Source organism: Vicia villosa, unplaced genomic scaffold (assembly GCF_029867415.1).
Source record: "Vicia villosa cultivar HV-30 ecotype Madison, WI unplaced genomic scaffold, Vvil1.0 ctg.001451F_1_1, whole genome shotgun sequence".
Lineage (NCBI taxonomy): Eukaryota > Viridiplantae > Streptophyta > Magnoliopsida > Fabales > Fabaceae > Vicia > Vicia villosa.
In genome coordinates, this window is record NW_026705622.1 from 230,649 (window position 1) to 242,109 (window position 11,461).

Genomic DNA, 11,461 nt, shown 5'->3' on the forward strand with positions numbered 1-11,461 from the left:
GATAAATATGTGCAATGCCCTCATGAGATGCATGCTTCTTTACTATGATTTATGCAAATGTATGTTTTATTTGTTTAGTATAGAATTGGGGGTGTTACAGTTGACACAATTAATCCATCTTGTACGGATTTTCCAAGGAACGTTGAAGGGGGGAGAGAAAGCATGAACCACCGCTACAGAATCGGTTTTTAACCAAATTTCCTCTAGCTCTTCTCATGAGCGAACTCAATTGCAAACATTGCACCATTGAGTTCGGCAATGAGAGAGTTGGAAACTCCAAGAAATATAGCAAAAGCTCCAAAAACCTACCATCAAAGTCTCTAGCAATACCACCACAAGCCGAGATACCCGAATTGCCTTGAGAAGCACCATTATAATTGGTTTTAATCCAATCCTACGGAGGCGGCTTCCAAATAACTTCTAAAATCTTAGGAGTGCAAGGAGGTTGAATAGAAACTTTAAAATACTTGAGAATTTAAAAGTCATGAATATTAATGAAAGAATGAGTTTTGAATATGTTTCCTGTCAGCCCACAAGCCGAGAATCCAATCCTACGGAGGCAACTTCCAAATAACTTCTAAAATCTTAGGAGTGCAAGGAGGTTGAATAGAAACTTTAAAATACTTGAGAATTTCAAAGTCATGAATATTAATGAAAGAATGAATTTTGAATATATTTCCTGTCAGCCCACAAGCCGAGATGATTCTAGAAATAGCAGAGGAAGGTGTGGTTATTTTTTCCTTGAATCTTTGATAATTACGAGCTAACCAGATCGAATTAAAAATTTGAATAACCACCACATTGAAAATTAACTTGCAATGATTAGACCAAGCCCTCTTGTAAATGCACCAAATATCCTCCCAACAAAAAATCCTAGTATTGATGCGCAAAGAAGAGGTAAGCCATTTCCAAATATGAGCAGCAAAAAGACAATCGTAAAACAAATGAGTAGAACTTTCTTCTCCAGCAAAGCACAAAGAACATATTAAAGGAAAGGAAAAACCTCTCATCTTGAGTTGATCGTCTGTGGCTAGCTTATTCAATAGCATCCTCCAAACCAGAAAAGATTTAGAAGGCGGGATAAATTTCCCCCAATCCCATCTCCACCAATCCAACTGAACGCCTGGTATACGCTTAAAGTTATAAGCATCCCGAAGAGAAAGCGCACCCGAATCAGAATGGTTCCAAATCTTATTATCCGGGCGAAAGTCGAAAGGAATGTGGCAATTCCTTATACGGTTATAAATCGAAATCGGAATATAATTGGCTTCATTAGAAAAATTCCACTTACCATCAATAATAAAGCTAATGACCATTAAAGAGTCAGCAACCGTAGGTGTCTCTAAAGCAAGCTAAAGCGGTCGCCACACCACCGGTCTATCCAAAAATTAATCTGCTCACCGTTTCCCAGCAGCCCAGAAGAGTTGTCGCATATGGTCAGGATTTCGGCTTTGATACTCGACTAGATCGAAGAGAAGATATGGTGGTTGATGACATTGTGTTTTCTCAAAACACGACTTCTAAGCGAGGTGGCCCAAGTCTCATCTGAGTTGAAGAAATCTCAATCAAGTTTTAAATTAGCAGCCTCGTTAAGTATGTAAATATTGTCATAAGTATGTAAATATTGCTAACTTTAAAATTAAATACTCCAATTAATAAATTATATATTTTTCAACTCCAACTAATTTTTCTAAAAATATTAACAATTTCATCTAAATTAAGTTTTTTTCACTAAAATGAATATCAATGATATAATTTTTGAGTTGATTGTAGAGCCAAATAAAAAACAAATTGAATAGATAAAATTGAATTAAATTAATCAAATTTTTTTTGTTAATAAATCACTATATCCATGATATTTTTCAAAACAAAAATAAAGGAAAAAAGAGAAGGGAGTAGAATATATATTTTTTAATTTTTTATTTGAGAGACTAGTGTGTAGAGAAGTTTGGTTATTTTTTTAATTTGAAGCAGTAAAAAAATAATCAGGACAAGTTAATTGTTTTCTAAACATACATATAACATGACAATATTTATTAGTTAAAAGCCAATTGGTTAAAAATGTAATATTAGTTGTTAAAAACTTTAGGATTAAATAGTCTCTTGGTCCTTATAAATTAGCGAGTTTTTGAATTTAGTCCATGTATTTTTTTTTATTGTCTAAGTTCCCATATGTCAATTTCTTTTTCACTTTGGTCCCAGAAATTAAACTTGCATGCGTATCCACTAAACCACTTATATTTTTTGTCTAATACATGCAATACATTTGTAAATGATAGATATAAGCAGCAAAAATTTTATTACATTAGTAGCAAATTGTCTTTTATATAGTAATGTTAAATTTGATTTAAAATGTTATAATTACCTTTTAAATTTTGTTTAAAATGTTTAAAATGATATGCAGTAATTTGTTTTGTTATGAATAAATAATAATATATGATTATTTATATACTAAATAGTTTGACACGTTTTATTTATCATTTAGCTATATTATTTTATTATTACAAATTAAAATCTTTAATATTTAATATACTAATTCAACAGTTAAAATATTATAAAATAATTATTCAATATATAATTATTAAATTTTTTAATAGTTGAGATATTAAATAGTTAAAATATTTAATAAATAATTGAAATAATTATTAACCTATTTAAAAAATATTTGAAATATTTAATAAATTAATTATTTAGCGTTAATATTTATCAAATATTAAAATATTATTATGTATATACTTAGTTATGTCTAAAATATTAAATATTTGAATTATTTATTTTAATTTATTAAATATTTTATTTATTAATTTTTTAAATTGAAGACTAGTAAAAATTAAATATTTGAAACATTACATAGTGGAAATAATATGAAACATTTAGTAAAATATTGGAAGTTATTTATCACTGTATATTATTATTTATTAGAACAGAACAAAAATTAATACCATAACTCAAAGCAAAACAGAGTCTATTTCAAAAAAATCACGTCATTATGTAATATATACAAATGAATTGCAAATATATGATAAGTGAAATAAATAGCTTGGAGGAAAGGCTTTAGTGCGATTAGGCAAATGTCTTAGGTTTGAAACCCTTGGGACCATTTTTGAAATGGTTTTAGGGACCAAAATAAAAAATAAAAAAAATGCAAAGGCAAATCACAAAAACATTTATTTATTAGTTACAAACCAATTGAATCTGCGAGGTCAACTACCCCCATTTATCATAGAGTAGATTCGTTCCTGTTCCAAAGTGCATTGACATGTTACATAGACATCTTCAAAATATAGTACATAATATCAAAATGTTACATTGACATCCTAAGTCCATAAACTAAATAAGACCTAAATACTACTAGATGGTAGGGGTGGCAAAACGGGTTGTGATTCGCCCGGCCGGACCGCGCATCCTCCAAAAAATGGCGGGTTGGGTTGACATTTTATGTCTGTCGTCCGCCATAGCCCGCCCTGCCAAAACCCGCCGCCTGCCACGGTCTGCCCCGCCAAAGCCCGCCGTCCGCCAAAACCCGCCACTCCGTCAAAATCCGCTATTTTTTAAGTTAATTCTACTAATTTTAATTCTTGATGGTTTTATTTTATACATTTATTTGTGAATATATGCAATATTTTTAAGTAAAATTTGTTAAAAAATGCTTTATAAAAAATTATTCTAAAAACTATGCGAAAAATCTAATTAAAATGTAAAAAAATCTATTAAAAAATGAAAAAATAATAAATAAAAAAATAGGCGGGGAAGTCTGCCGCCCGCCAACCCGCCACCTTGGCGGGGCGGACTAGATTTTTATGCCCATTTCAATTTGCGGGCTTGCCCATACCGCTCTTTTTTTTTTGTGGGCATATGATGGGGCGGGGCGGGGAGGGCCGCCCGCTTTGCCACCCCTACTAGATGGTTCTCTTTTATGTGGTTCTCTTGGTTGGAGTAGACCTTATGGTGGTAGGACCAATCACATTCTTGGATGCAGAGGATCTTATTGTTGGTCTTGGTGGAACAAAGGGCCTTCTCACACCAAGTTTTTGTTGCTTGCTAGTTCCTTTTGCCTTGTCAGTTTTTCCTTGCCTTGATGTTGTCTTTCCTCGAGGAAATTGAGTTGCATTTATGTATCCCTGTGTTGCAGCAGCTTGTTTTGCAGCAGCCCGTGTACCTTTCGCATGTGTAACATTGGCCTGAGATGAAGCAGCTTGTGTTGTTGAAGCATGTATAGCATTGGCCTGAGATGCAGCGTTTGTATAGCAGTGGTCTGAGTTGCTTCAGTTGGTATGACCTTGCAAGTCTTTTTGTTATGTTATGTTTTTTGGCACCTAGAGCACTTGACTATAAAACATGTTCTTCTCAATTTTTTGTCAGTCCCATAAATCTCACCTTGCTCAAGGTTTTTCCTTTTATTTTAGTCTACCAGACATCTCTCTATACTTGGTGGCTTTACATTTGGATATTGAGTCTTTTCCCACAAATTGGATCCATTAACAGGGTAAAGCACTTGCTTGTAGACTGCCTTGTACCTAGATATCCTATAATATTCTGAATATAGTTATCAACTTTAAAATTCCTGCTCTTCATAGCTGACATTGCATGGACATATAGAAGTCTTGTGAGATATTATTTTCTACAAGAACACGAGTAATCCTTCGAGTTCACAGTGAATGTTTCAGCTGGGTTTTTTACATGCCTTACTTCAAACATGTGCTCATCTGACATTCTACAATAACACCCAATGGTATAAGTATAAATAACAATAACAACCAAAATATGTGTAATAAAATGTGTTTCATACCTGACAAGTCATAAGTTTGTAAAACAACTTACTATATCAAGCTTCTTCTTAATGTTGGGCAAAATATCATTTCCAGATACATCTTGGAACCTCATCCTATTTTTTCCCCATCTCTCCACGATGTAAGTTCTGACCTCCTCGAGCATTGTTACTAGTGGTTTAGCTCTTGAGTCAAGAATAACATAATTAAAAGCCTCTGACATGTTATTGAGCATAGCATCACACTTGTTGGTTGTCCTAAAATATGATCTACTCTCGAATATTGGCGGGGTCTTCATGATATGAAAAAAATCAATTTCATGCCATTCATCTCTTTTTCCCAAAGCTTGTGAGTATGTAGACTTTTTAGCCTTCCAAATAATTTCCTTAATCATTTTTCCAGGTATAATACGGTGGGAGAACTGACTTTTTAAAAAAGTTGCGGATAGCAAGAGTCGTCACCAACTTTTATTTTATCCAATTGGAAAGGCTAAAAGAACAGAAAAATACCTTTTAAAAGACTTTGAGTTCGGGGGTAAGTTATACAAAGGGAAGGTGTAAGCACCCTTTGTATCCATGGTTATCCATGGGATCTTGATTGCTTAGCTCACTTTTGTTTTCAAAATTTTTGAAGTGTAGTGTGTGAATAAGAAAAGTTTGAATAAGAACTTTAGCTTGTAAATAAGCGTAGTCTTTTTGAATTTGATTTGAAAAGAAGTGGGAAAAAATATTTTTTGAATTTGAAAAGAGCAAGCAATTAAAAGCAATTACCCTTAAGTTAAATTTTCTGTTCTTTAAGACTTTAGTGGGAAAGGGCTATCCATACCATAAAGAGGGCAGGTAGTCCTTTCATTGGATTTTGAAAGGGTCATCGAGGCTTTATCGTTCGCCATAAAATTGTCCCTACCATAAAGAGGGCAAGTAGTCTTTAGAGAAGGATATAATAGTCATTAAGGCAACCATGAGGATACCTTAGCATTCGAAGGGGCGATCATCATTTTATTCGAGGCAACACTGAGGGACTAGATCTCATATGATGATTTTATTCGTAGGCAGTAGGCTAAGACATCCTCATATTCGAGGGACTTGACTATTTTTGATCGAAAGGCAGCATAAGAGAGATTACCTTAAAGGTGTGTGAGTGCAACAATCCTGTGATTTGTTATACCCCAAAATTTCCCCTCATATATTTACGATTGCCACTTTATTACGAATAAAAGTGAAGACATATTTGGTAAGAGTGTAAGGTTTGTGAGTGCGAGAGGTCCCGGGTTCAAACCCCATTTTTAACATTTTTCCCTTTTTATTTTCTAACTTTATTTTATTAGTATTTTATTCAAAATCACAAAATTAATTTTTATTTATTTATCATTTTAATATTAATTTTTCGGTTTTTTAGAAATTATATATATATTTTTTATTAATTGTATCACAAAAATATCAAAATAATTATTGTCATTTCTTTTTAGTTATTAGGATATCATTATTGTTATTATTATTATTATTATTATTATTATTATTATTATTATTATTATTAAAGCAAAGAAAATAAAAAGATTAGAAAGAATAGAAACACCAAATCACACGTTTCATTCACCATCATCCACATCAATGCATAAAATCATAACTTTCCAAATTCAAAATGCTCACAAATAATACCGTATTATTACAATTCATTTCATGTTTTTTTTTCTTTTTTTAATCTCATTCATTTCAAATATTTCATAGTAATTGCTACCTTAAATTCCATTCAATTCTCTCCTCCCAAACATTCACGTACATACTCATATTTTAGACCCTTTTCAATTTTTCAAGTGAACATTCACGGAGAACAACAATCCTAACCAAAAAGAACGAAAAAAATCACACAGAGAAACCCACTAAGTTTCCACCTACATCTCCTTTAACCATGCCATGATCCTTTTCTAAAGAAGCTAACATCACAATAACCATCAGAACCTGTGAAACAAAGCTCACAACAACATACACCTCACTTTCAATATACAAACCTTATCAATTCCATCACCATCGTACAAACTCATAAACCATAATCACTATAAACCAATTGAAGAACATTAGAACAAAATTAACAATACAAATTGCAATTGTTTTTCCTCTTGTTTTTTTTTTATTTTTTAGGAAAGAAAAAAGATCCAAAAAAAGGAAGGAGGATCGGAGCACAAACAGAACGACACCGGCGCTGTTCCGATGACACCTCGGTGACCACACCACCGTGTGGCTGCGACATTTAGCCATCCGAGGCTTCAGCGTGCAACCGTCACGCCGACGGCATCAATCAGGAGGCTGAAGCTTTTCGGCCAGTCCCCTCCGACTCACGACGGAACAATCAGCAGCATCACAAGTTACCGATTTAGATCCGTGAGAAGCTAAACAACCGATCTCGCTACCACAACACCGCGTCTCATTGCCGGTATTAATCTCACCTTTGTGTGTTTTCTGATTTATTTTCCTTATGGCTTATGAATTCGGATCTGGATTATTGTTTTGCTGGTTCTATCACTATTGTGGATTTGTGTTTGTTTGATTTAAGAAAGAAGAAGAATAAGTTTGTTATTGTTTTGCTTTTCCTAATGGTATCTCTCTCTCTCTCTCTCTCTCTCTCTCTCTCTCTCTGTTACAATGGATTGAATAATGTTTTTTTAATTAATTTTAATTTAATTATAATGGCATGTGTCACGATTTCATTGGCTGTTGGATAAATAATAAAAAGAGAGAGACGAGATCATGTTTGTTTTTTTCTCACAAGTTTTTATTTGTTACAAGTATTAATAAATTTAGTTTAATTTTAAATCACCCTTTTTAAGAATAATAAGTTTTGATTTTGTTCTCCCATTTAACTAGTATTTGTTGCTAAGTTATGATGTTGAATAAGTCATCCATTTTAATAATTAAGTGCCTACTATACTCCCATATTTGCTATTCTTTCTAGCCCATCATTTTTATTGTCTATTTGTTTTTTTGTTATAAATTTTATTTGTTTAATAACAAAGAAAAACACAAAAAAAAATTAATTAGATGTTTTTATAGATAATATTAAAAATACAAAAACATGTTAGTAATTAGAGTTTTATTTTTCATATCACATTAAAATATCAAAAATATTTTAGTTAATTCTCTCTTTAGAAGTTAATGTTTTCTTAGATATATATTTTGTTATTTGCTTGGATAATTGTGAATATTTTTTTTATCATTTATGCATCATTTGGTATATATCCAAACTAACATTTTCTTTGTTTTGTGAGGAACTACCATCTTGAGTATTGAATTATTTGGTGGACGCTTATAATTCTATTTTGTATATATTATTTCCGCTTTAATTTTCATTTGGGGTTTGTAATAATTTTATCCCCATTAATTTTCATTGTAAACTCCCTCACCCCGAAGCCATGTAATAGCGTAGGATTTAGTTTCCGCCATTTACTTTCCGCACCATATTTATCTGCTATAACTGTTAGATGTATGTCTTAGGATTATATGGCAAGATAAAAACTGGACATAGCTCACTAACTCAGAATAAAATAACTGAATACAACACACTTGCACACTTACACCTCTAAGGTATACTCTCTTGCTGCCTTTCGATACATGGTCATATACCTCGAACATAGAGGTATCTTAGCAAAACGATGACCCTCGAGTAAAATCATCATAAAAGATCACAGTCCCTCGATGTCCCTCAAGGTTGCCTTCGGTAAATGATCTTGTCCCTCGAAAAATGATGATAGTCCCGCTCAAATGCTAAGGTACCTTTATTTGTTGCCTATACGACCTCGATGACCCTTCGATTGTCCCGAACGTCCAATCAATAGGACTACCTACCCTAAATGGTAAGGATAGCCCTATCCCTTTCTTAGAAGAATAAAAAGCATAGAAAAAGACCAATTTAGGGTAGTGCTCTTAATATGCTTACCTCGATTAAAAAAAATATCTTTTTCAAAACTCTTTTAAAGACTAAGGCTATGCATTTACGCTAAAGTCCTTATGTCCCTTTTCAACTTAAATCAAACAAAACAAACATGAGCTAAGCAAATTAAGAGCCCGTAGACAACTACGGATGAAAAGGGTGCTTACACCTTCCCTTTTCATAATCTATCCCCCGAGCCCGCTTTTCTTAAAAAGGTCTTTTTCTGTTCTTTTTGCCCTTCCGAGTTATTGGATAAAATAAAAGTCGGTGGCGACTCATGCTCACCGCAACATTGCTTGCGAAAATAATAAAGTCAGTTCTCCCACCGTATTACAGAACTGACGACTCTGCTGGGGATAAAATAAAAAGAGGGGTTACCTTAGAGTTTAGTTCACTAATATTTGTTTGTTTTGATTGCTTTACCTTTCAAGGTTATTTTGGGCATTTGAATGGAAGATGAATCCTATACCAGGATTCGAGTGCACCATAAGATAGGAAGTGACATAATCATGGCGGCCTCCCTTGTGTATGCTTGGGATTGGTCAATATGAGAGTTCACGCTTAAGTTAGGCCTCTATGGGTGTTTAAATGCTTCTCTTGTATGAGGGAGGTTCGTGTGGATATCTGTGGTTGAGTCGGAGCTTAAGGACCTTTAGTTACCTTTAACCCATCTTGGCCTTTAGGAACGTAGTGGGGGGACTACTCTTGATGTATGTTGAGGGCATAGTCGCTACCCGATACTACAACTCATATAGGTTCTTTCTCAAAGTATCATTGCATGGTATGTATGTATCATGTTCGAGGGTGCTTTAGAAGGACTGGCCATTCTGAGTAACTTTGTAGAACCTGTTGTTGATTTCATCCTTATCTTTAGAAGTACCTATTGGGGAAGGGTGGTTACCTGGTCCGACTTCATGCAAGCCCTTAAACCCAAGGACACTTGTGTAACTTGCTTGTGTGTGTTATCTAACCACTTGATTTCCTTGCAGGTTCTGTTTGTAGGACGTACTTGTCCATACTACCTTATGCTTTTACATAACCTATTGACTAACCTTTTTCAAGGATCTTAGGGATTTAAGGCGCATAGTTTCCAGGTACTATTATGGCTCTTGATAGTCCTTCCATATTAGTACTTAAAAAAAACATTATTCAATTCATTGTAAGAGAGAGAGAGAGAGAGAGAGAGAGAGAGAGAGAGAGAGAGAGAGAAAGAGAAATACCATTAGGAAAAGCAAAATAACAACAAACTTATTCTTCTTCTTTCTGAAATCAAACAAACACAAATCCAAATAGTGAAAGAACCGGCAAAACAATAATCCAGATCCGAATTCATAAGCCATAAGAAAAATAAATCGAAAAACACACAAAGGTGAGATTAATACCGGCAATGAGACGCGGTGTTGTGGTAGCGAGATCGGTTGTTTAGCTTCTCACAGATCTAAATCGGTAACTTGTGATGCTGCTGATTGTTCCATCGTGAGTCAGAGGGGACTGGCCGAAAAGCTTCACCCTCCTGATTGATGCCGTCGGCGTGACGGTTGCACGCTGAAGCCTCGGATGGCTGAATGTCGCAGCCACACGGTGGTGTGGTCACCGATGTGTCATCGGAACAGCGCTGATGTCGTTCTGTTTGTGCTCCGATCCTCCTTCCTTTTTTTGGATCTTTTTCTTTCCTAAAAGTAAAAAAAAAACAAGAGGAAAAAAATTGCAATTTGTATTGTTAATTTTGTTCTAATGTTCTTCAATTGGTTTATAGTGATTATGGTTTATGAGTTTGTATGGTGGTGATGGAATTGATAAGGTTTGTATATTGAAAGTGAGGTGTATGTTGTTGTGAGTTTTGTTTCACAGGTTCTGATGGTTATTGTGATGTTAGCTTCTTTAGAAAAGGATCATGGCATGGTTAAAGGAGATGTAGGTGGAAACTTAGTGGGTTTCTCTGTGTGATTTTTTTCGTTCTTTTTGGTTAGGATTGTTGTTCTTCGTGAATGTTCACTCGAAAAATTGAAAAGGGTCTAAAATATGAGTATGTACGTGAATGTCTAGGAGGAGAGAATTGAATGGAATTTAAGGTAGCAATTACTATGAAATATTTGAAATGAATGAGATTAAAAAAAGAAAAAACATGAAATGAATTATAACGATACGGTATTATTTGTGAGCATTTTGAATTTGGGAAGTTATGATTTTATGCATTGATGTGGATGATGGTGAATGAAACGTGTGATTTGGTGTTTCTATTCTTTCTAATTTTTTTATTTTCTTTGCTTTAATAATAATAATAACAATAATGATATCCTAATAACTAAAAAGAAATGACAATAATTATTTTGATATTTTTGTGATAAAATTAATAAAAAATATATCTATAATTTCTGAAAAACCGAAAATTAATATTAAAATGATAAATAAATAAAAATTAATTTTGTGATTTTGAATAAAATACTAATAAAATAAAGTTATAAAATAAAAAGGGAAAAATGTTAGAAATGGGGTTTGAACCCGGGACCTCTCACACTCACAAACCTTACACTCTTACCAAATATGTCATCACTTTTATTCGTAATAAAGTGGCAATCGTAAATATATGAGGGCAAATTTTGGGGTATAACATGATTCAATTCAGTTATATGTATCTTATAATTAGTGATCCAGGTCCAATTAGCAGGCTTATCACTCCTTAGGTTACTAACCACGCAGTATAATAAAGGCAGAAATATAAGTGCGGAAAGTAAAGTCCTACGCTATTACAAGGCTTCGGGTGGGGG